Consider the following 27,959-nt stretch of genomic DNA (forward strand, 5'->3'; position numbering starts at 1 on the left):
ATTCCCACTAACAGTGCCCAAGATTTCTGATTTCTCCACATCCTTGCCAACACTTGTATTTTCTGATTTTTTTTAATAGTAGCCATCCTAATGAGTGTGAGGTGATAACTCGTTATGTTTTGATTTGCATTTCTCTGATAATTGAGAAATGTTGAGCAGCTTTTCACATGCTGGTTAACTATTTGGATATTGGAGAAATATTTAAGTTGTTTGCGTATATTTTAAATTGATTCTTTTTTTGTTTTGTTTTTGTGGTTGCATTTATGTATTTTTTAAATACTTTCAGAAATGTCCTTTCAATCATCAACAAACAAGAAAACTAAAGTATTGATCTCACCCTGTATTGGATCTCCTATCTTCCTCTGCCCGAAGTAACTAAGTGCTATCTTGAATCTTATATTCGTTATTGCCTTGCTTTTCTTTTCTTTTTTTTTTCAAATGAAGTTTTATTATAGCTACATATTTTCTTTTAAAAAATAATATTTTGGTCTGGATTGATTTTAACTTTATATAAAGGGTAACGTGCAATATTTATTATCTTGGGGCTTGCTTTTTTTTTACTCAAATTCTATTACCAAGACTAATCCATATTGTTGCACGTAGCAATTGCTCATTCGTTCTGACTGAGGTTTATTATTGTATTATATTACCCACACCACAATACATTTATCCATTCTCCTGTCAGAATACATTTGTATGGTTTCTAGGGTTTTGCAGTTTATGAATAGTGCTGTTGTGCACATTTTCATCCATATCTTCTGATGGACATGTGCATAAGCTGCTCTTGCATATTTTTTCTAAGAGCAAGATCACTGGGTTGTAAGGTATTTGAATGTTCAACTTCACAAGATGATGCCAAACTGTTCCCAAAGTGACTGCACAATTTCACACTCCCACCAGCAATGTGCAAAAGGTTCTGTAGATCCACACTCTACCAACACTTGATATTGTCGAACTTCTTAATTTCTGACAGTCAAATGGGTGAGGATGGTATCTCATTTGCCCTTGATATGCATTTCCCTGATCATTAATGAGGCTGAACACCCCTTCATATGTTTATTGGCCATATGTGTTTCTTTAATCAAGTTGAGAACTTCTGTTCATCAAGACACTGCGAAGAAAGTGAAAAACAAGTTACAAAGCGAGGCGAGTTATTTGCCACACACATAGCTGACAAAGATTTAGTGTGAAGAATATAGACAAAAAGAGGACAACTCACTCAAAAGAAAATGGGCAAAAGAAATGACAGGCATTCACAGAAAATCCTCCTGGTTATTACTGTTAACTATAAAGATGTGTTTGGATCCATACCAGCAGCTAGTTATAGCGTGGAGTTTTCTCACATCAATGGAAACTTTCCTTAGTGTAGACACAACTTTCTAAGGCCTTGTCTTTAGCTAGTTCAGAGATGAGTCAGAAAAACCTGCTACTTTCTCCCTTGCCAGCTAGAGAATTCATCTGAGTCCAGAAGAAGTGTTCACAGGTACAAAAGCTCAAAGCCAAGATACTCTCACACATGGTTGCCTAGGGACACTCATGCCTTTGAAAAACCTATAAATTAAGGTCTGAAATTATCGTCCTTCCCAAAGAGAACTACTTAACACTTTCCCCATCGGCAACCTTCCAGAGTATCCCCAGGGAAGGTAGGGAATCTTTACCTCACTCTTCATGCACCAAGGAAAGAGAGACCATTTCTCTTGCTCTAAAACTGCTCTCAGACTAATGACAAAAAAAAGATAATAATAATGATCATCAAAAAATAATAATCATCATCATCATCACCATCCTCTCTATAGAACTAATTTCTGGGACATGTGGGTGGCTCAGTGGTTGAGCATCTGGCTTCAGCTCAGGTGGTGATCCCGAGATCCTGGGATCGAGTTCCACACTGGGCTTCCTGCAGGAACCCTGCTTCTCTCTCTCTGAGTCTCTCATGAATAAATAAATAATTTTTTTTTAAAAAAAAGAACTAATTTCTTTCTAACATGCCATGGAGCCAAAGAAATGGTTAAATATTTAGGCTTTGAAGGACTTTCCCTGCCTGGATGTGTGTTTCTGGCGAAGAGTAAGGAGAAGGACCATCAGAGGTCAGCAAATAAATGAATTAAAGGCAACAAGCACTAGCTGCCAATAATCTTCAACATAGGCTGCAACGCCACGGAAGCCACGGGGCTCCACTCTGGGGTGCAGCCATGGCTTCCTTACCAGGCGTCCCCCCATGCCTCGGGAGGGACTTGGAGAAGTAGGGTCCAAGGTGCTCCAGGACAGCATGGAGGGACAGAGGTAAAGAGAGTGAAATGAGAGTCTGCTCTCCTGCCCCTGCTTCCATGTCACTAGCCAGCTTCCTAACACCTTGCTTGCCATTTGCGGTTAATAGCAAGTGTCTTCCCATATTTATTCACTTACCTGTCAGGGGTACCTATTCCCCGTGCAGCCGTGTGAAATCTGAATCGCAGATTATGCCTTCGGTGCTAACCTGTCAGTCCCAGGATATCCTCCGCTGAGACCCAGGCAGCCACAGGAAAGTGACAGGCAGACAGCTAGCTAGTTGCACTGACTGGAAGCAGAGCTGTAACTAAAAGCTGGACCCTTGCGATGGAAGCTACCAGAAGAACTGGCTAACAAGACATCCTTTCCAATCTCCCAGCTGGGTCGGGATGGGATAATTAGACATGTCTACCCTGGGGAGTGTCAAGGTAAGACGGAGCTGGGTGACAAGACAGGCAGCTAGAGAGTCTGAAGGCTTCTCCTTCAGAACAGAGGAGACATCCTCTTTGGAGCTTGGAGGAGCTGGCGTGGCCCAGCTCAGGCTCTCCAGCGCCCACACACTGCGGGGGGGGGGGGGGGGGGGGGGGGTTGTTAAAGCACATGTCACCCGTGCGGGGCCCCTGGATTCCTGTGTGCAACGTGCAAGGCTGGCTGATGTGGGTCATCCTCCAGGTGACCCATTCCCCCCACATCTAGACCAAGCAAAACCTGCACCACATGTTCATCTCAGAGGCCGCCGGCAGAACAGTCTGGCTCATTTGAAAATCATCTTAACTATTCCAGGATGCTTTCCAGCCGCTAAAACAGCGAGTCACGGGTTGTTGACATTTCCAGCAAGATCCCCGATCAGTTTATTCACCTGGTGAAGCTAGGGCGCTTCATCCCCAATACATCATTACAACTCATTCTCTCTCTCTCACACACACACACACGCACGCACGCACACACCACTTCTACATAGCTTCTTTATAGCCAGCCAAACAAACACAAGACTGTAAACAGAAAAAAAAAAAAAAAATTCCCCTGTCTAAACTTTTTTTTTTTTTTTTTTGGCTTTTATTTCCTTCTTAATCATCTTCCCACTCTTGTTTGGGGCCTAGAGAGTTCTGGGTAGTTAGCATTCGATGTTCTTAAGCAGAAATTTCTTGTGACAGCCACCATGTCATCTTGTGGTCTTTTGGCACTGGCGGAGACAAGAACAGAGCTTATAAAATACACACATTTCCTTCCTTATAGGAAACTGGGACAGCAAGAGAGCTTCATAAAATACACACCGTCCTCCTTACCGAAAACTGGCACTGTATTGAAAGCAAGTAACAACACTTCCTTCCTGTATTGTTTAATTATGAGCTGACGCAGCCAAGATAAAGGCCCAGCCAATCTAGGCCTCAAAATGCCAATCATCCTCTGAAGAAAGCTGAGGTTTACTCTCTCCTTTTATTATATTTGTTATGATTTTAGTTTGTTCAGCTGTAAATGCAATATTGACATTTAGAACCCCCAGAAAAAAAAAAAAAGCAAAAGAAAGAAAGAAAAAGGCAACCAAAACATTGCTAGCTTCAAATATTTGAGCAGTTTCCAACCGGAGGCCATGGGTTTTTCTCACTGGGTTTTTAATTTTATTTCCCTTACCGCCTCCTTCCCCAACATTTCCACGGAGGCATATCTTCCAGTCAACAATGTATTTGCAATCAATATCTCTTCTGTACAGCATGCATGCAATCATGTTCTAAATGGAAAATGAAGGTTATTGAGTGCACTCGTTGAGATCATCTGACTGTGGCCAGAGCTTCGTGAGGAGCTAGTCAGACAGTGGAAACCGGACAGCAGGGAGAAGAATGGTCTCCCCGTTACTAATTTACGGTGCTGGCAATCCTGCTGAGCTCTCCAGCTACATCCATCTTTAAAGCCCAAATTATTTTAGGTTTCTTGGTATTGACATACTAGCAGAGGCAGGAGTTGTTCTCAAAAAACTAATGCATCTCCTTCCCCTTGACATTTTCATAAATATAATTATTTATCTCCCAAATCTAACTAGTGCCCAGGTTACCTTTTATAGGCATTGAGCCCTTTACTTTATTTTATTAGATTTTTTTTTTCTTTTTGGGTAAGTAGGAGGGATTCTCCTTTGCCATCGGTGGCATCTGTGGCTCAAGACTAGGTCTCCTTAAAGTCCTGCTCACCCAGTGATTACCCTGCTTCTCCCTCTGCCCCCATTATCCATGGACTTTTTCACTAGACTATGAGCCTCCTGGGAATAGAGAGGCCTTGTGGAATTCTTCTTCATATCTTCTTCATATCTCCAAAACAATGCCTCACATGTAGGAACAATGTGAATTTGTTGAATTAAGAAATGAAAAAAATGCAGAAAAGTGAACATGTAAGAGATGGTAGCAGGAGAATGTTCTGATAAATTGTAAAATCTGCTTGGAGCTAATAGACAAGTTTGTACCCTCCACCCACTCACCACCACCACCACCCCCAGTACCTCCACCACCATATTGTCTCCAGAACTGGCAATTCCAAAGGGTTGGAGGAATTCCTAGAGGCCTTGGTCTGTATTCTTGTGGTTTTCCCACACAAAAACTTTCACTGGGTGGGATCACCTTGTTTCTAAGGTGTAATAGTTCAAAAATTAAAATATTTTAAAAATAGCTCTGGGCCAGGTGAATTGGGGGCTGTTATGTTTGGGAGGCAGTGAGCCTTCTTTCCTCTCTCTGCCAGTCTGAATGGGATTTTTTATTATTATTAAATATGGCACCTAAATCAGGGAAACTGTCAATTAGCTTTGGCAAGAAAGCTAGGAGAGAGAATAATGGCTAGCTCATTGCCTAGCACGAAGCAAGGCCCAGCAAATGTTTGAGGTAATGCCATATAAATTAATCAGCTCCCTTTCTGTGGCATGCTCCTTGCACGTACCCATTCATGAACTTGAGCCCTCTTGGGCATGTCCTGAAGTCTGACATGCTCTCACTACATCTGCAGCTTCGTCCTTTGCCACTTGTGCCCTTGACTCCAATAGCCAGACACACTCGTGACTTACAACTCCAGGAATGCTAAGCCCTATTGGGCCTTCATGCTTTTGAATGCAGTGCTTCCTTTTGTCGATGTGACCATTCTGCTATTATCATCTCCATGATAGCTCGTACTTATCTCTCAAAATTTAGCTTAGGGTCACAAGCCCAGGAAACTGTCCCTCACCCACGCTCCTCTTTCTTCAATGACCCACCACCCCACTGTTGTCATAGCAACCAGCACGGTTTCCCACAAACTCTCAGCACACAGGACTCCCTTTGTCTGTACGCCTTCCATTCTGTTGGTTGGCAAGGTTCATGAGAGTAAGCTGATGTCTTGTCTCTGTAGCCCTGCTCCAAGCACAATGCCTAGAATGGTCCATAAGTGATTACTAATAAACAAATACATGGATGAATTAATGAAAGAATGCTAGACCCTGAAAGAAGTTCCGAGATGACCTTGGAGAAGTTACACAGTACGCAGAAAGCTGCCTCTAGGCATGAACATGAGTCAGAAAACAAGAGCAGATAGATGGGTTGTGAGGGAGAAGCTCAAAGTGAGGAGGAATGCAGAGGGAAAGGAGAAGTTCATGGAATGGGGGGTGCCTGAGGTGGGCTTTACTCCAACTGCTGGGATAGTGCCCACAGAGCCAGAGCAGAGAACCTTTCCCTGAGGTCTAGAAGGCTTGAGAATGAGCTATCACATAGAAGGGAGGTAGAGATGGAGTGGCACCAAATGACTGAGGCTTTCCTGTGGGAACTGGATTTAGCACTCATCGGGTACAAGCTGCTCTGTGAAGAGCCAGCATGAAGGAAGAGGCTCCAGTAGCCTCTGACTCCAGTGAGCTCGTCATCCCATCCTGAGGGGTGTAGAGTGGCTCTGGAAACTGAATGATGTGTGGGCAATGGCTCTGAACAGCCACGATGCTGCTAACAGTGGGGAAACATTCACCGTCATAAGCAAGAGATCAAAATGAGATGGAAATAACATGTCACAGCATTTTAATTCAGCCTTTGTATTTTGGAATGTTTTAATTAAGGTTTATCTGTTACCATTATGACTGTAATCCTGAGAAGCGCCAAGCCTGTCCTGGCAAGGAGAAGGGAGGAGGAAGACACGTCATCATTAAAATAATTATTAATCTAATCTCATTAAGTACAGATTATTAATTATTGTTGCTATTATTATGCAGCAGGGGCAGACCCCTTCGTGAACCTGTCTCATCTGTTTGTGCGGAGGTAGAGGTAGAGTGCAGCAGTGCCTGGGAGAGCCTTTCTTTGGCAAGGCAACTGCTACCCCATGTCCTTCCCATGGAGTTCCTCCCCCCAGATCTCCTTTGAGAAGTTCTGCACAAAATCCACACCGTGCTGGGCCTGAGAGAGGAGTTCTGTGTTTGGTTGTGTACCCACCACCCTGCTCTTCACTCCCCAGTGTGGAGCTGGACGCTCATTCTGCTCTCAGGGTCCCCTGCAGCCTCCTTACTGCACCAGGCTTGCTTCCAGGTCTCGCTCCCGCAGTGGGCTGGGAGCTCCTTGAAGAGATTTACTGTGCCCTTCCTCTTGGCATCTCTGCCAACATCTCTTACCATCTCAATATCTGCAGGGAAACTGTCTAATACTGCTTCAACATTAGAAGAAAGGAGGAGGAGGAAAGGAGAAGAAGAAATGGGGTGGGAGGATGGTTGTAAGATTAAAGGCAAAGAAACCTGCCCTGCTGAAGACCATTGGTGACCTGGACCAGCAGCCTCTCCATCTTCCCAAGGGTCTGTCCGCCCTGGGCCCAGTACCCACACCACGCACATACCCACGTGCTCCTGTACACACACACATAACCTGCTGTATCTTTCCATTCTTCATAGGTGTAAGTGACTAATGAATATCAAAGCAAAGTGATTAGGTGGCCTTTACAAGCTTCAGTTCCTACCAAGATAACTATAAGTCAATCTGGCATCATAAATGCCTGCTTGGGAAATGTAAACAAAAGAGGAGACCAACCCAAAGAAATGAATTTAATTCTAATTTTAGTATATTTGTTGCCAAAGCGAGCACATGAATTTAATTCTAAAATGTGTACTTTGAACTGGATCGTCTTGTGAGCCAAGTGAGACTTGCCTGGATTAAAGAGTTCTAGACCCAATTCCAATGTGTGGCAAGGAGGGGGTCTCCCACACCACCAACGATCTGTCCTATGCTCCAACTCAATTCTGACACTATCTACCTGGAGACAGCTTCAGATTCCGCAGGTTAAGGACTGGGTCCCATGAGACTGCCCCACTTCAGATGCCAATCACAAGTAGCAGGTCCCCAGGTTACCCACAACTCTCTCTCATGTGGTTATAAATCAGAGGTCCCCACGAACCCCTCCTTGCGTTCTATTAATTTGCTAGAATGGCTCACCAAACTCAGGGAAATGCTTTCTTAGGTTTACCTGTTTATTAATGGACATGATAAAGGGTATAGATGAAAGCTGGATGAGTGGAGCAAAGTCTAGGAGGGTCCCAAGCACAGAAGGTTCTGTGCCTATGGAGTTGGGGTGCATCACCTGCTGGGGTGGATGGAAAGATCAAGCTTCAGCCTTCCCAGGGACTAGCCATGGGCTTGACCATGGCTTGACCTTCCCAGGGACTAGCCCCCATCCAGGAGCCCACCCAGAGCCTCCTCATTAGAACAGAAGACACTCTTATCACTTAACGAAATTATGAGGGTTTTAAGAGCTCTGGGGAGTTGCTGTGCCAGGAACTGAGGGCATAGACCAATATGTTTTCTATTTCTATTATCTCACAGGAATATTCATCAAAATAATGAAAGGACACAACTAGTCAGATGAAGTCATACAATAATGGATACAATTTACACTGATGGTTTCTCCAATGTTCCTCAGAGCCCTGAGGTTTCATGGAAGTGCCTTAGAACCACAGCAGTGGGGGAGGGAGGCTGGCGGGGGAGGCTGGCTTAACCAGTCTTGCTTTCACTGTTTTATGTAACAGTTCTTTGTTTAGACCTAGTTTGTGAAGAGAGTTCTCAAAGCAGCCACTCTGAAGCCCCTAATCTAGTCCCTTTCCACCTTTTGAAGAAGGGAATTAGGTCCTCAGGCTCAGGGGCCCCATAGCTGGGCAGTGGCAGAGGTGGGCATAGTGGCCACATCAGTGGGCCTTGCAGCCCCTCCCTCCCCTCCAGCCTGCATGTGTGTCCTGTTCCCGGGCTCTCAGCAGCTCTCCCAAGAAGGCGGCCCACTGACCAGGCGTGAGGTTCAACTCAGCCCTGGGCTGTCAACAACCGAGCTGTTCCACAGGACCTGCCCTCAGAAGGGAGACCCAGAGGCCCAAAGACCCAGACCCACACCCCCAGGCCTCAGCCCTCCGCAGCTCCTGCAAGGGGCCAGGCAGCAATCACCTCCTGCTCCCAACAGACTGATGATTGACCCACTTGTCCGGGGCCTGGCCTGTGTTTCAAGAATACATCTTGTTTCTACTCTGTAAGCAAGTTTACCTCCTGAGAGAAAGGAGGCTGCCCGTCGCGCTGAATGGAGCCTAATTGGCTACTTTCACTGCTTGCAGACAGAATGGAAAAGGGGCTGATATCAGCATACTTATTTTCAGCTCCTGTGCTTCAGACCCACATTCCTGAGGTCTCTGTGGTCCTTGTGCTCTGCAGCTGAGACCCTAGCTAATCACTAACGTTCGAACACTGACTGCGTGTCAGGCAAGGTGCAAAGAGCATTACGTGTTGTCTTCCCGAGCCTCTTTAAGATGGGAACCACTGGTCTTACCATTTTTCAGAGAACGGACAGAGGCTTGAGAGGTCCAGTGACCTACCCAAAGTCAGAGATCCTGTAAGTAAAAAGCACTGGATTCTCCAAACCCATAGCTCCAAGTGAGACTCAGAAGTGTTTCCCCTTGTGGATCACAGCTATCTGGAGGAGACTCTCATGATGTCACATAGTCTGTTCCACTTATTTACAAACCATCACACTCTTCAAACATTCCCATGCTTCAGAATCCCATTTCCACCTCCCGGATCCAGTTTATGCCCTTGGAAGTAGCTCCTAAGAACTCTTGTCACACCATCTGTCCCAGTGTTGAGGTCAGGAAGTTTGCATCATAGTACCCATACAATATAGACCGAAGGGCTTGACATAGATTCTTATCTCTAAAAATATCTCATAGAAAAGTATCTGAAATTATATCATGAGTTCATCTTTTTTTATAATCTTAAACATTAATCCTTCCTGCAGTATTTTCTTGAAATACCAATACCACTAAAGGGTAACATAGTAGCTTCATAGCATCTTAGACTGAATCATTGACCGGATTTCCTATCCCCTCTGAGAAGGCTGACCAAGGAGCTCACTACTCAAAGATGATTGCTCATCTGTGGAAAAGGGGCCTCATGCCCATTTCTTTTCATCTTGGTGGCAGCCCTAGGAGGGAATATTATGATCCCATTTTACAGATGAAGACAGTGTAATTCAGAGAGGATGCAGTACCCTCTCATTGTCACCCATTCTGGGCTAGAAAGAAGAGAGAGTGACTGTGGGGCTGGTTAGGAGAGAAGATGTTCAAGGAAGGCTTCAGGAATAGACTACAAGATTTTGAGTCCTAAGGACCCACAGGCCTAATGCACATAATTCGGCACCCACTCCATACCTACTCTTCTTTCATACAGGTCCTACAGATTACTTTTCCTATGGTTATAGGAGGGAGGAATATTTTACTGCTTTGCATCAAATAATAGATAACACATAGCTTTAAATCCAGAAATGACTGTGAAGATTTAGTCCCATCTCGACATCTGATCTCCTGATTCCCAAACTAATATTTTCTTTCTTCCTACCAGGTTGTATGACGTTTGAAATCTAATGTATAAGAAAAAAACCTTCTGAAAAACCTTTCTGTTGCATGATTTCATTTTTTTAAGGTACATTTGATTTGCTTGCAACGTATTTCTTGTCTCTCAGGACCCAGGATTCTGAAAGGCAGATTCCTCAGGAATACTGATCCAATATTATTAGCTTTGCAGGGCCCTGAAACAGAAGAGAATGTAAGTGGGATTAACACTAAAAGAAACCCAATAAACAAATGTCGATTGAGCACCTACTGTGTGTGAGGCACCAAGAGAATTCTGGTGACAATAATTTGCAAAGCTCAAGCTTTGACCTCCAAGTTATATGGCTGATCAGGAGTGTGTGTATGTGTGTGCACGTGCACATACATTTCTGTGGGCACACACGTAAGCAAGTTATTGCCCCCCTCAGTTCTCCACTTTTCCCATGGTGAACTGAAATGAAGAAATCCCCATAAACTGCCTCCCTCATGAGCTACCTTGAAAATAAGTCCTATTTACTAATATTTCATCAGCCCACCTACCTCAAGCCCTACGTTCCCCTGATGACTATAGAATAACATGAATAAAACTCAGAATGAGTTCCTTCTGCTAGGCATCAATCATAACTTTCCTGGGCAGATAAGAAAGGCCAAGGCTACTCTTGAAGGTGTTAGGAAATGTCTGCAAATTCTGAATGCAAAACCCCACGATTTTTGGGCCTGGACCCTAGAGAGTCAGTCTGGAGAAAAAGGAAGCCGTATCCAAGCTGGGGACAAGGGGGTACCTTTGGCAGGCTCCTGACATCATTTCTCACATTTTACCACCTAGGAGGGAGCTACAAGTCCCTTTAGTCATTGCTGCAGGGAAACGTTTTGACATGAACTCTCATACATCATGACGGAGGTTAGTTACCAAAATGCACACATTTGCCTTAGCCGATTTCATTTACTACCCTTTAAATTATTTCTCAGCCTTGCAAATCTTGCTGTGACAGACAGAGCGAGGGGGGAACCACTAAGTGTTCATTTTTCATATAATATATTCCAATCCTGTTAGGTCGTGCTGCTGAAGGTAATATTTCTGGCATTCATTTAATGAAATTGACATTGATGAATGGTTAATTATACAAATTACATTCTTATTAAATCCCCTAGAATCAGTGCCTTAAAATTTCCTAGCTATGGGCTTCTTATGGTTGATACCCTTTTTTTTTTTTTTTTTTTTTTGCTCTGAGTATCTCCTCTGTTGGCTGCTATAAGACTCATTCTGCATATTTTTCCCTCCTCTAAGAAACTTTGAAAAGCATTAAAAATCCCCTAGTTAAGGCAATTACTGCAGATAAGTTAATCTGCACGGGATGTTTAAACCCCAGATCTTGCATATGTTTATTTGGATTTGTTTCCCCTCTCTAGACACTTTCTGCCCTAGAGGTGGTAGGAGGGAGGGGAAAACTTTACCTACTGCTGAATAATGGTCTGATGGCTGGGAGGGGGAGACAATTAGCTGTGTGGCCAACACCCTCCATTGGCTGCTGGCTCTGTATATATAGATCTACTAGAAGAGCTGATGCATAGTAGGCTAACAGGAAAGGATCGATAAGTGGGCCCTAGCAGGCTAAGTATCATTGGTTGACACATGTTACCAAGAGAGCAGCCTGTGTTTTGCCTTTTCGTTGGGGAATAGAAGGATGAATCTTATTCATTAAGAGAACATTTTTTTTCTATCACCCTGAGTGGTCACAAAGGCAGCAGATTTTCACTGAGCATCTGCTACACAGCCGGCATTGGAGTCGTAGGCACCTCAGGGAATTGGGAACAGTCTCAAGGAATTCATGCATTTTTCAGGGAAATTCTTGTCAAAGAACAATTGCAAACTTGGATTGTTTCCTCCAAAGTAAGAGAGGCAATGGAATTGTGTCTGGGAGAACCAGACCCAGTTTGCAAAGCCATCTCAATCTTCCTCAGTGCTCATGCCATGGAAGGAGCTGCTTCTTGCTCTGTACTCGCAACCCGCTAGGTGGGCTCTGATGGGCTCCACAGGCTCCCTGGGCATCTCGAGGGCTGCTCTGGGCGTTTTTCTCCCTGCATCTGTGTTACTCTCCTACTGTCTCATTGGCTGGGGCAGGATATGTTCATTTCAGCCTGTAAATAAATGTGGCTTGCTTAGACTCTTTGTGGTAGGTTGGGACAGGTCACATCACCCGTTAGCCTGAAGTACACCTCATTTCAGTAGGTCAGGTGGACCAATTCTTTGATTTATGCTCAGTGCTATTACATCAGCCAGACTCTAAGCAATGCTCATTTCCATGCACACTGGTGCACTCAGGCGAACGATCTGTGAGGTTACACAGTACAGTTGACTATTAAACAACGATGGAGGGGTTAGGCACGCCAACCCCCCACCCCCGCAGTTGAAAATCTGTGTATTACTTTTGACTCCCCTAAAACTTAACTACTAGTAGCCTACTATCAGTCAGAAGCCTTACTGATAACCCAGTCAATTAACATGTATTTTGTATGGAATATGTATTATACACTGTATTCTTAGAGTAGAGTAATCTAGAAAAGGAAGATGTTATTAAGAAAATCATAAAAGAAAATACATTTATATTGCTGTACTGAAATAATCCATGTATAGGGAGAGATGCCTGGGTGGCTCAGTGGTCAAGTATCTGCCTTTGGCTCAGGTTATGATCCCAGAGTCTGGGGAATTGAGTCCCACTTCAGGATCCCTGGGAGGAGTCTGCTTCTCCCTCTGCCTGTGTCTCTGCCAATCTCTGTGTGTCTCTCACAAATATTTTTTTAATCTTTAAAAAAAAAAAGAACAAACAATAAGAACAATCCATGTATAAGTGGACCCACGCAGTTCAAACCTGTGACGTTCAAGAGTCAACTGTCCAACAGTTAATAGCGCTAACTCGGGTATAAATCCAGCCTCTGCTATCTCCTGGCTGTGTGACCTTATTGCACATAAAGCCAAGTGTGCTCATTTACAAAATGGAGGTAATAATAACACCTGCTTTGAAGGGATGTTGTAAAGCTTCAAAATGAACATAAAGCACTTAGCAAAGACATCCACGTGGGTCTCAATAAGAGTCATTTATATTATTTAGGAATGTTTTTCAACTAAAAGGAACATAATGCCCTTCGGACTATGGCTTAAACCATAGGGACATATATTGTTTGCTTAACAAAAAGTCCAGAGGTAGATGGTCTCACAGTTGATCTACCAGCTGAGTAATGTAATCCAGAGCCCAGTCTCCTTCTATTTCATATTGTACCATCCATGGCCTGTCACTTCCTCTATTTTTTTCTAAAGACATTATATTTTTTTAATAAACCTTATTTTTAGAGCAGTTTTAGAATCACAAAAGAAAATTAAAGTGGAAGATACAGAGATTTCTCATATAACCCCCAAACTCCAAACATGCACTGCCTCTTCCATTAGCAACATCCACATGCTACCTTTTCATCCTCATACTTACAAGGTGGCTGCCAAAATTTCCAAGCATCACATCCACATTCAGTTCAGGAAGAAGGAGGAAGAAGCACCAGCAAACTCTCAGAGCAAGCCTTTCCATTTTTTAAGAAAGCAAAATATCTTTGCTAAAAATCCCTTAGCAGATTTCTCCTATCTCATTGCTCAGAACTTGGTAGGGAAAGACTCCTAACACGGGGAAACGAACTAGGGGTGGTGGAAGGGGAGGGGGCGGAGGGTGGGGGTGAATGGGTGATGGGCACTGAGGGGGGCACTTGACGGGATGAGCAATGGGTGTTATTCTGTATGTTGGTAAATTGAACACCAATAAAAAATTAATTTATTAAGAAAAAAGAACTTGGTAGGGAAGAGGAAGTTGGGAGTGGCTTTTGAGTAGCTCTATCATTCGTATCATCTAATTCAGCTGTCACACCTTGTCTCAGTAGGTGAGGTTAGGCCCAGACATCTTTCTGCTGATTCAAGGGTACATGGCCACCTCCTTAGATATGCACTCTCCGAGCAGGTTTTGCCACTCTCCTGCCAGGAGCACAGGGATGGGTAAGACCAGGGGAAGGGCACCAGGCTCCTTTTCTTTTACTTCCTTAGAAGTTCATTTACTTGAGTTCATTTACTTCCTTAGAAGCAGTTCTCATATAAGCTTCAAGGGATCTGACTCCACCACTCTGACCCAGGAAGAAAAGTCCTTCTCTACTTATTCTCTTAGCCTCAGAACCCATGTCCATCCGTGCTGGCGTCAGCCTGTGCAATCACACATTACTAGTTTTAATTGTCTAGCAAGGGGGAAGATGGGAGATATTAATCAGGTGCTGTAAGCTCAGAGAGTGAATGTAATAAATAGACTATTAAGTTAACCAAGTTTTCGGCTTCACTAGTGAAAGCTGCCATCTATCTTGTGTGGTTTTCTGCATGCTTCATTACCACATATAACCATACTGAAAAAATATGCCTTATCCCTTATAATGAGATGATAAGTTCCCTGCGGTGGGTGTAGCAGAGCTCTGATTCTGAAGCTCCACGAAGCTGGAGCGTGCAGATGGGGTGTCTAGCTGTGTCCCAGGGCCTGGCAACCGAGGCCGAAGAAAGGCAAGGGCTTGGTGGTGACAACAGCCTGAGTCATCTGGTCCGGAATATTCCCAGGGCACCAGGGTTCCTACCACTCCCTCCCTGTCAGGGAGAAGCAGTAAAAGAGGGGAGTTCACTCCAACCCCTGGGTAACCATCCAATTGTTGTTAGAATCCTCCTGCTGCTCTGATCCAGCAGCTTCCATGGGACCAGGCAGGGGAGAGCCCACTTGTGCAGGCTGCTGTGGGGTGCTTGTCTTCTGTCTCCCACTCTGTCCTCCTACAGCACTAGGCTGAGTGCCAATCTGACACTACTGCTCACTGTCTGGGGGCCTTTGGCCAAGCAGTTAATCTCGTTAACCTCGGTTCTCTCCTCTGTAAAATGGAGTTGATAAGTCTACCTTCCAGAGAGGTGGAAAGAACTAAGTGAGATCATAGAAAAGCTCTCAGCACTGTGCTTAATATCTATAACCTTCCTCCAGAGTGAAGATTAAGTTATCAGATGGGATGGTGAAATCTGTAAAAATTATAGTAAACCACATATTGTTTGGTTCCGTTCATATAAATGTCCAGAATGAGGAAGGCTACAGAATCAGAAAGTAGAATAGCGGCTGCCTGGGCTGTGGACACAGGGGTGGAGGCTAAGTCTAAAAGGATAGGAAAGGGGTTCCAGGGTGGCTCAGTTGGTGAAGCATCTGACTCTTGATCTTGGCTCAAGTCATGATCTGAGGCTCCTGGGATCAAGCTCCACAGTGGGCTCTATGCTCAGCGTGGAGTCTGCTTGAGATTTTCCGTCTCCCTCTGCCTCTCCCCCCACTCATGCTCTCTCTAAAACAAATAAATAAAATCTTTTTAATTAATTAATTAAAAGAATAGAAAGATAATAGCTAAACAGAGTGGCATTTTTCAGGGAGATGGTGAAAATGTTCTAAAATTGACAGTGGTGGTGATTCTACAAATCTGTGAATACACAAAACCTGCAGAGTTGTACATTTTAAATGGATGAATTGTATGGTATGAGGACTATATCTCAATGCAGCTATTTTAAAAAATAATAAAGCCAGGGATGCCCAGGTGGCTCAGCGGTTAAGTGTCTGCCTTTGGCTCAGGTCATGATCCCAGGGTCCAGGGATCGAGTCCCACATTGGGCTTCCCGCAGGGAGCTTGCTCCTCCCTCTGCCTGTGTCTCTACCTCTGTGTGTGCGTGTCTCATGAATAAATAAATAAGATCTTTTATATATATATATATATATATATATATATATATATATAAAACAAAGCCATCAGCTCTTACTAGAGAGCCATCTCAAACCCAGTGTGCCCCAAACCATACTCATCATGGTCTCCCTTTCTCCTACTTCCTTATCCTATGCATTCCTCACCCCATGTGTTAACCTCATGGTGCATTCAGTTTCTCAGACTAAAAGCACAGAGTCATCGCCAGCACCTCCGTCTCCTGTCTCTTGGTCAACAAGTGTGTTCTCTTCAGCCTGCTAACTCTCTTCCTCTTCTCTGCTTGGATTACTGCTGTGGCCTCCAGGCTGCAAAGCTCTCCTCACTAATCCATTACCCATACAGCTGCTGGAGGGATCATTTCCCCCACTTCAAATGGCTTCCCGTTGCCTACAGAATAAAGTTCAAACTCCTATGCATGGCTTACTAAACCTTTCATGAACTGACCCCGTGTGCTCATCTCTTTTTACTTCCTGCCTCCACCATGACCAGCTCCCAGTCAGCCAGCAAGCAGGCTCTTTGTTCCTGGGAGTGACAAAGGCAGACAGTAGGCATCGGGATGCCCCCCACCACATGCTGGTGAGTGACCTCTTTGTCCCCACCACCCCCAACAAGAGAAAAATTGTCAAGTACCGCTGCCTGCAGGCTTCAATCTTATGATAGCAAAACGTGTCTCCCCCCACAAACCCTACTCCATCCTTCGCCCCCATGTGAAAGCAGACGTAAGCCAATGCTAAATGTTTTTCACTGAAGCCTCAGTCCAAAATTGTGGGCTTTTAAAATATAGAATTGAGCCATAATTAGTGATATGCCAAGTGTATAATCACAGAGCAAAGCAAGGAAGGCCCAGCCCATTAGGTCAAACATGCTGAGTGCTGTGGACTAGCAGAAATCCATTTCTAAAGACATGAACAGTAGCTGGAAACATAAAAGGTCAGATCATTGGCTCAGTTGGACTTGATTATATGAGACTAGTGTGTAGATAAAGGCCCCAAAACTGGGATGGTGTGTTTAAGAGATAAATGAAATCAGCAGGAGAGGGGTGGTGCTGGTGTCATTCCCTCAGAGGATCTAAGGGGCCAGCTGGAGTGGGCAGACAGCAAGCCTGGAGGTGAGGGCCGTCCATAAACACTGAACTTGGAAATGACCCAATAAAGCCTCTTGACCCAAGGTAGACCCCTATGTGTGTTTTGTGGTTAACATACCGTGTGCAGCACTTAAAACCATTCCCTACTTTTTTTTTTTTTTTTTTTCAGATAGAAATAAAACTCACTCTGGCATCTCCACAAGCCACCCAATGGTATAAACAAGAATAACATGATTTCATGGCTGTGGAACTAGAGGGAAGGTTCAGAAAAAGCAAATCAGTTTCTTAGAATCTATGGACTGGGGGCAGCCTGGGTGGCTTAGCGGTTTGGCGCCGCCTTCAGCCCAGGGCGCGATCCTGGAGACCCGGGATCGAGTCCCACGTCGGGCTCCCTGCATGGGGCCTGCTTCTCCCTCTGCCTGTGTCTCTGCCTCTCTCTCTCTCTCTCTCTCATAAATAAATAAAATCTTTAAAAAAAAAAAAAAAGAATCTATGGACTGTGACGGTCGCTTAAACAGAAGTTCAAATTCTTCGACCCCAAGCAAAGCCCCTGCCATCCTTCCCCGCTAGCCTCTTGGAATGCCCTTGCTGCAAAATTTGAAAGAAAAATAAAAAGAATATTTCCCTTTTGTGGGACCCCAAAAGTACAAGGGCTTGGGTAATGTCAGTATTTGGGGATGGTTTCTTGTCTGGGATGAGGAAAGAAGATAGATTCTAAGCCATAGCGTCCGGGTTCTGAGAGCAAAGGGGCAGACTGTTGGGAGCTCTACCTCACTGAATACACTGAGCACCCGCCCTCCTCTTTACTGTTGACAATCTGAACCTGTCCTTGGTGCCACTGCATTGTCCAGACACCTCATTATGGAATCAGGACTTTCTAGCACAGGGCCTGGCACGTAGTAGATGCTCAGTGAGTACTTGTAAAGGCTGTGAAATCCTGGGCAGAGACTACTTAGTCTGCCTGTGAAATCCCCCACCTCCACCCAAGATATAAACTGGGGATAAATCTCACATGAAGATAGAGTCTTTCAATTCCCAAAATATTGCTCAGAAATGGGAGACCTGGATGGCTCAGTCAACTAAGCATCTGCCTTCAGCTCAGGTCATGATCCTGGGGTCCTAGGATGGAGCCCCACATCAGGCTCCTCTGCTCAACGAGAACCTGCTTCTCCCTCTCCTGCTGCCTGCTGCTCGCCCTGCTTGTGCCTTCTCTCTTTTTATGTCAAACAAGTAAAATGAAATCTTTAAAAAAATATATTGCTCAGAAAATAGTTGCCCCCTTTTTTTTTCTGTAACATTCCACCAGAGCCAGACCATTTCCAGGGCAGACCCGGCAAGCACTGAAGATTGGGGCTTACACGTCCTGCCATGCACACCTCTCCATCAGTGGGTGAGGACATGGAGATCCAGAAAGAGTTAAGGGGTTCACCCAAGAACACACAATTAATGGCAGAATCATGACCAAAAGTTAGCTGCATTCTCAGAGAAGCCTTCAAATAGATGAGCCCTACTGGTATAAACTAAGCTCGGTATCCCTCAACCCTTCCCGTTGTTGACTAGTGAAAAAAATTAAATAGGGAAGGAGAAAAATCTGTCCTGGTGTTTAGAGCTTCTTTAAATGCTTCTATGAGCAGAGCAAGGTTTGATAAATTTCCCAGCAGAGGAAAAGCCTACAGACCCCAACCTAGAATTGTTCCTGGGTTAGGAGACTATTCCAAAAAGTCCTCGCTGTTCTGCTCCAGGAATCTCATATAAGGCACATGTGTGATGAGTGAGGCCCTGGGCTCCTCTTCGTTTTTCCTTCTCCAGTCCCTGTGCCAGCCCCGACTGTGGCAACGAGTGAAAACACAGATGAATTTTGGAAACATATTAAGAAGCAATTATGAATTCTTTGCCTTTAGATGCCTCCCTTTTCCCCTTGGGTCCCAAGAATTAACATAAATTCCTTGGTCAGGAGAAGCTATCAAAATACTATCCATCTGGATCTAATTTCCAGAGCTGCCGGGCTACAGAGTGACCAGAGTTAAAGGTCTATTCATAAATTTCCCTCCCGGTGCTGCCTGCCTGAGCCCAAACTCTGCCCGCAATCCGCCTGTCCGGACCAGATAACAGATGGGACTGGCTCAGATTCTGCACACGCAGCACAGCTCTCTCGCTGACCAACTTCTCTCTCTGCCCTTCTGAGCCAAATATGGCCTTGTTTCCTTGAACTTCATTTGTCTGGGTCATCTCCTTCCCTGCACATCTTTGCAGGTGTGCCCGTCCAGGTTAGCTGAACACAACCGAATACCCATTGTCCAGATCTTCTCCTTGGCTGTTCGAGCCCTCGGCTGCATTTCTCCTTCCCAGCTCCAGCTCTACACAGGGGGACCTTTTTTCTTTAATGCTGTTCCCAGAGAGTGACAAGGCCCAGAAGAGGAGGATACCCAATCCTCTTTATTATATATTCTATGTTCTATAACTTGATGAAGGGAAGATTACTAAAAATCGACTAAAAATTTTTTTTCAGACTTAAGAAAAGGTTAACACAAGACAATTCAAACATAAGACAGGGAGTGAGTTAGTTGCTTAGCCCATTAGTCAAGCGGTTTATTAATTTGGTCAGGTGACAAGTAAGGGAGGAACTCATTGCTATAAATATAAGAAAAGAAATACTGTACCAGTTATCTAACTAAACAGCAAATTCCCTAGGTATTCTTGGGGATGTTTTTATTATCTTTGTGTCCTCCTAGCTTTGTGCCTGGAACCAAGGATAAAGATATATATATATATATATATATATATATATATATATATATATATTATTTATTTATTTATTTATTTATATTTATATATTTATAAATATTTATATATTTGTTATTATACCACACCGCCATTACAGTATCATACAGAATAGTTCCACTGCCTTGAAAAACAAATTCCCTGTCATTCATCTATTCAACTCTCTTCCCTACCCAAGCCCTTCGTACCACTTATCTATTTCCTTTCTCTATAGATTGGCCTTCTCCAGGGCCATATAAATGAAATCCTATTGTTTATAGATTTTTCAGACCGGCTTTTTCCACTTAGCAGTATGTATCTAAGACTCTTCCATATTGTGGCCTGGTAGCTCATTGTCTTGTATCACCAAATGGTATTCCATTAGATTGATTTACCCAAGTTTGTTCATCTATTCATTTATTGGAGGACATCTTGGTTGGTTCCAGTTTTTGATGGTTATGAATAAAGTTGCTATAGGCATTCACGTGTTTTTGTGTGCAGAGAAGTTTTCAAATCCGTTGGGTAAAGACCTAGAAGTGAAATTACTTGATCCTATGGTAAAAGTATATTTAGCTTTGTAAGAAACTTCTGGACCATCTTCCAAAGTGGCTGCGCCATTTTGCATGTCCACCAGCGAATGAGAGTTCCTGTTGCTCTACGTCTTTGCATGGTGTGGTCAGCTTTTTCAATTGTAACCATTCCAATGAGTGTGTAGAGTATCTCATTGTATTTTTAATTTGCATTTCCATAATGGCAGATGATACTGAGTATCTTTTCATATGCTTACTTGCCATCTGTATGTATTCTTTACTGAAGTCTGTTCAGATCTTTTGCCCATCTTTTTAATTGGGCTGTTTGTTTTCTTACCAATAAGCTTTAAGAGGTTTTTATATATTTTGGGTACACGTTCTTTATCCGATATGTGATTTCCCAATATGTTCTCCCAATCAGTGATATGTCTTTTCAATCTTTTTTTTTTTTTAAAGATTTTTTTTATTTATTCATGAGAGGCAGAGAGAGAGAGAGAGAGAGGCAGAGACACAGGCAGAGGGAGAAGCAGGCTCCATGTACCGGGAGCCCGACGTGGGATTCAATCCCGGGTCTCCAGGATCGCGCACTGGGCCAAAGGCAGGCGCCAAACCGTTGCGCCACCCAGGGATCCCTCTTTTCAATCTCTTAAGGATATCTTTAGCAAAGCAAAAATTTTTAACTTTAATAAAATCTAAATTACCCTTTTTGTTTGTTTGCTTAATAGATCTTGCTTTGGTGTTGTGTCTAAAAACTCATCACGAAACCCAAAGTCACATGGATTTCCCGCTATATTTTCTACTAAAAGCTTTACAGTTTCATATTTTACATTAGGTGTCTGTCCCATTTTGAGTTCATTTTTATGTAGGATGTAAGACCTGTGTCTAGGTTCTTTTTTTGTATAAAGATGGCCAGTTGTTCGAGCACTATTTGTTGACAAGACTGTCCTTTCTTTGTTGAATTGTCGTTATGCCTTTGTGAAAAAATCAGTTGAATATAATTGTGTGGGTCTATTTTGTCTATTCTTTCCACCCATCTATTTGTCTATTCTTTTACCAACACTATGCTGTCTTGATTACCTCAGCTTTATAGTAAGTCTAGAAAGAGAGTAATGTGAGTCTTCTAGCTTTGTTCGTCTTTCTTAGTGTTGTGGTGGCTGTTCTCAGTCCTTTGCCTTTTGATATACATTTTATGTTCAGTTCGCCTCTATCTACAAAATAGCTTACTGGGATTTTTATTAGAATGGTTTTGAATTTATAGATTAAGTTGGGAAGAATTGACATCTTAATAATACTGAATCTTCCAATCCACAAACATGGAATGCCTCTTTATTATTTAGATCTTCTTTTATTTCTTTCATCAGTTTTGTAGTTTTCCACATAAAGATCTTGTACCTATTTTGTTAGGTTTATCCCTAAACCTGTCTGTTTTTCTTTTTCTTTATTTTTTTTCCTTCTTTCTTTCTCTCTCATTCTTTGCTATTATGAGTTGCTGTTGTTTTCATTTCAAATTTGTAGAGTTTGTTGCCAGTATATAGTTAAGCGGCACTTTTTTTGTTTTCATTAAAGGTATAAATTTTATTTCCTGCCATTCAACTGTGGATTACATGCCATAAGAGTTAAACTGTAGTTTTCAGGAGTGAGCCAAAGTAGGCAGCATGCCATGATTCTGACTTCCCATTGAAAGCAATTAACTTTCGTATTTTCACCTTGTAGTCTGCAACTTGCTATGCTTCCTTATTAACTCCAGGATATTTTTTATAAATTCCTTGGGGTTTTAAACAAAGACAATTGTGTCCTCTGTAAATAAAGGCAATGTATCTCTTCCTTCTCAACTGTATACTTTTTTCTTTTACTTGTCTTATTGCACTAGCAAGGACTTTCAATGCAAAGTTGAATAGAAGTGGTGAATAGATAGAAGCATTCAGTCTTTCACTATCAAGTGTGATATGAGCTCCAGGTTTTTCTTATTTTCCTTTTGTTAAAATTATGATAGTCTCTTTTATCCCTAGGTTTTTATAGCTTTTATTGTGAATGGACATTGAATTTGGTCAAATACCATTTTGTTTTTAAAAGATCACTGTACCTGCTGTGCAAGACATGAAATTTCAGGGAGCAAGAAAAGGAACAGAAAGATCAGTTAGGAAAACCAGCACAAGGGCCCACACAAGAGTTGGTGGTTTGAAGTGGGATGTTGGCAGCAGAGAGAAGTGAACAGATTCTAGATGCATCCTGGATCAAGAGCCAATAGGACTTGCTGACATGTTGAATGTGGTGGGAGAAGGAAAGGGAGGAATCAAGACACACTTTTAAATATGAGACTTGAGCAGTTGAATGAATGGTACTGAAATATACCAACACGCCAAAGACTGGGGTGGAGGGTGGAGGTGAGAAGTCACTTTGGACATGTTACAGTTTTCAATACCTATTAAAGCTCTCCAAAAAGATTCAAAATGGCAGTTAAGTATACAAATTTGGAACTCAGAGGACAGGTGCATGCTGGATTTATAATTTTAAAAACCATTTATATATTAATGGTGTATAAAACCTGGGGATTTCATGCTGTTACCTTGGGAAGAAAAAAATTAAGTGGAGAAGAACGGAAAGCCCACAGCTGAGCCCTGGAGTCCTCCAAAGTTGACTTGCTGGCTGTGTAGTCTGAGTCACAGGAGGGGTTGAATGAGTCAACCACGGAGCTTGCAAGTATTCAGTGTATGCTGCTGAGACCTATAGTCATATGCTAGAAAAGATGGATTAATTCCAAACCAGGAGTTAAAAATCTCACCATCCACAGTTAAGAGAGGAGTCCTTAGATACACATAGCTAATACAAGAATTAACTAAAGATATGGAAAGATGAGAGAATATGGTAGTGGGTTAAAACCAGATGGGAGTCAGGGGCGCCTGGGTGGCTCAGTGGTTGAGCGTCTGCCTTCAGCTCAGGTCGTGATCCTGGGATCCTGGGATAGAGTCCCACATCAGGCTCCCTGCAGGGAGCCTGCTTCTCCCTATGCTTTTATCTCTGCCTCTCTCTCTCTCTCTCTGTCTCTCATGAATAAATAAATAAAATCTTTAAAATAAATAAATAAGATGGGGTTCAAGAGGGGAAGGTTTCAGAGGAGGTGGCCCAAGATCTAAAAGCTAAAGTAGAGGCAAGGCCCTGAGGAGGGGAAAGACCACATAAGTGTCTGAAATCACCTGGGGGAGAGCTTGCCTCAGGGTCAGGACACTAGATCTAGAAGCTCCCTTTACTTTCATCTGTATAATAGGTCTATCAACTTCCCCTAGTCATCAAAAAAGGAAAATTCTGCCAAAACAAACAAGAGAAAGATCCACGTGGCCATGTAGGAGAAGTAAAAGAACAAAGAGCCTACAAGTTGGGGTGATGAAAAATTCTCTACGTGGCTCGGTACCAGAAATCTTTTTGCCAGGAGGAGAGATGGAAAATCCTAACATGTGAATAAAACCTCAAGATATCCCTGGCAACTGCCCCACCCTCACCCCCACTTCATCCTAGGTGCTCTGGCTTTTGGTGTACATAACCTCAACCATGGGCAAGAAGGGAAGGGAAAACCTTTCTTTAACTCTACAATAACCTGATGTGCACAGGAATAGATTTTTAGCAGCACTCTCAGGGCTAGGGGGTTTAAAATGGAGCGGAAAGTTATTAAAAACCCAGGTGAGTCACCTGGGGGAATTAAATTTAAAAAAATGAATGGCCTGCCAAAGGCTCTTTATAGATTTGAGACTGCAAATGGCACATTGCTGGCTGATTCTTAGCCATAATGAAAACCCAAGAAGGGATCCTTCTGTCCTCCTGGGGAGTTGGGAGGAAACTAATGAGGAAGAGTAGGAGGAAAGGCTTCCACGCTACCAGTTGACAAGGCTCTTCTCCCCCTGGGGAAGCTCCCCAAGCGTGGGCAGCCGGTCAGACTATGGGGGAGGAAAAAGCAGTCTGGGCAGAGGAAAGCTCAACCCCTTTCCTTGGCTGTGGTGCTGAGGTTGCTCAGAGACAAGATTCCTGACATCCGTGATCCCTAAAGAGTGCGACCAAACAGTCCTGGAGAGCAGAAGCTACACGGTTTCTGTCCAAGATGCAGGGGTTCTAGGATGTTAACAGCTTTGTCCCGAGATCAGGAAACACCAACATCCCCAGATCAGACAGATCCAGGACTTCAGTGCGACATGTGGAGGGTTACTGCATCTGCTTCCAGTGAGGAGGCTTCCCTAAATATCCTCAACTTGATTTGTTCTCTGAGAAAATCACACACACACACACACACACACACACACTCATGCACACTTACACACTTGTCAGAAATGTTAGTTGTGAATATCTTCAAAGAGGCCCCCAGGAGGGGGTCTCGGGATTTGGGTAGAATGACTAGCCATCCAGCTGAGCCAGCTTGAGCTGACATTCTGTTTGGGAGCAGGAGCATGGACCAAATTGTTTGCTGAGTCTGTCCTAGCAAAGAAGTCATTATAGCCATGACCCTCAAGGGAAAGCAGGTTCTGAAGAGGCCGCCCTCCTCTATTCTCACCTAAACTTCCCGCCACCTTGCTTCCGGAGTTGAAAATTCATCCTTAAAAACCTGCTGCTTTCCAGGCAATTCCCTTCTGCAAAACTCCGTTAAACACATAAGCTACAACTGTGTGCAAACAACCCAGTTCTCTCCACAGCCACATTATTACTTTTCCAGCAGCCACTTCTAAGGCAGGCAGTTTTGATCTGAAATGTTTGTCAAGCAACTTAATATCCAGCCTTGTGCATACAGTACTTCTGAAAGATATTTGCAACTGGAAATTGTTTGTCTAGAATTCAAGGGAATAGAAATGGACTTTTGCTGTGATTGAATTCATTAGAAGTACATTCTCTGATTTTTTTTTTTTAATTTCCTATAACTCTCGACTTTCAAAAGTTATTTCCTTGAGCTGCTCCATCCTGGAGTGGCTGGAGCTTTTTTTTTCTCATTGTTTTTTTTAACCAAAGTGATATCTTTCTGTGAAATAAATTGAGCAAAAAGATACAGAGCTATTGACAAATGAAAGTGCTTTGTTCAACAAGCTTCTTACTGACTGCAGTAGCGTTTCCTAGGATTGATGTCGGGGATCTGAATCTTGTAGGACTGGGGGGACCCTGGCCCTGAGGCTGTTGATCAGGACTTCTCCCTCCCCAGGAATCTTTTAGCAGATATTTTTGTGTTCCAGACCCAGAACTCACAGTCACCCCAGCACTGCCCATTGATCAACACATAAGCTCAGTGACTAGCTCAAGAACATGTTCTTATTTTTTTTAATCCTTCTGATGAAAGACTTCACAGTCAATACAAATAAAAATGGGAAAAGCAAAAACTCACCAGAGAGAAGAGAGCCACATTCAGCCCTAAGTGTTCATATCTCGCAGCAAGCAAATAAGCCAAGTTGGTAAAGAGACTGGATAACCAGGCAGCACAAATCACTGATATTGTCTTCCTTGTGCTATGAAAGTGAGAAAAATGTGTCTTCATTGTTTCTAAATGAAAGAAATGGGTTATTGTTCAATAAGCTTTGCTGTAACTTTCTTCTCATTAGATTTGTCCCATCTTGGTAAACCCTTGGAAGGCTCAGCAGCCCCCAGAGCTCTCACGGCCGCCAGCTCACTATTTCTCAGTAGCTAGTTAGGCGGCGGGTGGATTGCACACACACTTCCTTCCCTCGTCTCCTTCATCCCTGGAGCTCTTCCTTGCTCACTTTCAGCCCCTGCAAGAAGAGGAGCTGGTGCCCGGACAGGAAGTGAGACCCAAGACTGTTAGCGGTAGGAGGAGGAGGAAGATGGCAAGCCAAGCTGAATGAGTTTGCCAGTGAGAATTGGATCCCAGGAACCTGTGCTCTTCCTGGTTAACCAGGTCCCACTGCACTTCACGTTTTCTCCTTATCTATGAAACAGACAATCCAAGAGACAGTTGGTTCTGAACCAAGCATGCAAATAGGAATCTCCTGAGCAACTCTTCCAAACCAGAAACTTCCAGATCATACCCTCAGGGATTCTGATTCAGTAATAACAACAGTAGAGACAATAGGGGTTTACACTTACATAGCAGTAAGTAGAGGCTATTCTAAATTCATGCAAATTACCTCATGTAATCTTCAATAACAACCCTAGGTAGTAGGCTCTGTTATAATCCCATTTTGCAGATGAAGGAGTGGATGCATGTAGAATTTAAGGAATCTTCCCAGGGTCACACAGCCGGTTAGTGTTGGAGGTGGGCCTCCAACCCATGTATGTTCCCAAACTCTACTGCTAGGGCTTGATCACTAAACTATCTCCTGAAATACACATCTGCCTAAGAACCACCATCCTAAAATGTATTTTAAATAGTCCCATAGTAGAATTTTTCCATCGAAGCTGGCAGCCCAACATGGCAGGACACACGAGTGGCACAAGTAGAATGCATCCACTGCGTTGTCCCACAAACGCCGATTGCAGACTGGATTGGCTTTGTTCAGATTTTCTTGTCAATGCACAGCAATTGCTTTGTCAGAAACAGCAATGAGGTTCACTGCAGATAGGGGCAGGGGAGTTTACAACAATTCAACAAAATTTAAGCAGCTATCAGTTGTTTTATAAGCCTTGCCAGTTAACATGGAGGATACAGGCTGCATAAAATATGGTCTCCGCTCATAGTGAAGGGAACAGAGACACATGCTCAGATCTTCATGATATTACAAATGATATGTTGAAGGTTATGGAAACCTAGAGTAAGATCTTAGCTGAATCTGCCTGCAGGGCAGGGGATGGCAGCTTTCCAGCTGGCCACTGAGGGATGAGCTCCAGCACCTGTGGGTGAAGCCGGGAAGGCATTCCTTCCTAAGAGGAGAGTATTCATGTCTAGGAAGCAGTTTCGTGTGGCTGCAGCTAAGGGTAGAAAGGGATGCAGTTCCACAAGGTATCACGGAACCGACCTTTCAGGGACCTGAAACAGGTTTCCAAGACAGCCCACAACTCAGAGAACAACAGCAGGCATCTCCAAGAGGTAAGTGGTATTGGGGCTGTAGAAAGGGCACAGCAGAACTTCCAGAGGAGAATAGCACTGATACAGAAATGACCCCAAGAGGATGAGGCCTGAGTTCCCTCATGCCTTCCAGCATCCCAGTCCCAGCAGAACACCTGCTGATTTCCCTCCCTGAGATGGCTGCAGCCCAGTGATATTTAGAGTACCTGGTCGGGACAGAGAAGGGGGTGCGAGGAGCAGCTCATCTCAGTGCTGAGAAGCCAAGTCCACCCCATGAGATGTCTCCGTTCTTCACACTCCTACAGGCCTCCTCTTTTACTCATTTCCTGCCCGGCACCTCAAACAAGGGCAGGCTCTGTGTGATCCTCTCTGGACCTCACCCGCTGTGTGTCATGGGTGCTGGGGACAATGATAATAATGTTGGTGAGATTAGAACTAGCCCCAGCAAAAGTACACGACCTCTCCGTGATCCTCAGATTGGTAACGGGGGCAGGGGGGGAAGGTACATTACAGATATTCCCACTCAACTTGCTCTAAACAGCTCTAGTATTAATGGAAATTTTAATGAAAAACTAAGCCTTGATTAGGTTGCCATGCAGAATTCCCACATAAGCAGAGTCTGGTTAATTTCCCTTGTGCCAGGGGCATGGGCTCAAATGCACACGCACACACACACACAAATCTCTCAGCAAATTC

At 43.7% G+C, this 27,959-nt stretch overlaps 1 protein-coding gene and 1 long non-coding RNA gene across 8 annotated transcripts in view; one reads left to right on the forward strand and one right to left on the reverse strand.

The window, feature by feature from the left end:
• Positions 1-27,959, forward strand: part of KIRREL3 (kirre like nephrin family adhesion molecule 3) — a 542,768-nt gene that overhangs the window by 292,874 nt on the left and 221,935 nt on the right. The window lies entirely within an intron of this gene.
• Positions 343-27,632, reverse strand: LOC112671085 (uncharacterized). Of its 3 annotated transcripts, none has more exons than XR_003143382.3 (3): positions 27,470-27,632; positions 25,629-25,749; positions 343-1,111 (listed from the first exon to the last, which is right to left on the reverse strand). It is a non-coding gene; the product is annotated as an uncharacterized LOC112671085 (long non-coding RNA). The 3 variants fall into 3 exon arrangements; XR_007410601.1 differs by having other exon boundaries at positions 25,629-25,783; XR_007410602.1 differs by lacking the exon at positions 343-1,111 and adding an exon at positions 11,031-12,247 and having other exon boundaries at positions 25,629-25,783.

This window comes from Canis lupus, chromosome 5, assembly GCF_003254725.2.
Source record: "Canis lupus dingo isolate Sandy chromosome 5, ASM325472v2, whole genome shotgun sequence".
Classification (NCBI taxonomy): domain Eukaryota; kingdom Metazoa; phylum Chordata; class Mammalia; order Carnivora; family Canidae; genus Canis; species Canis lupus.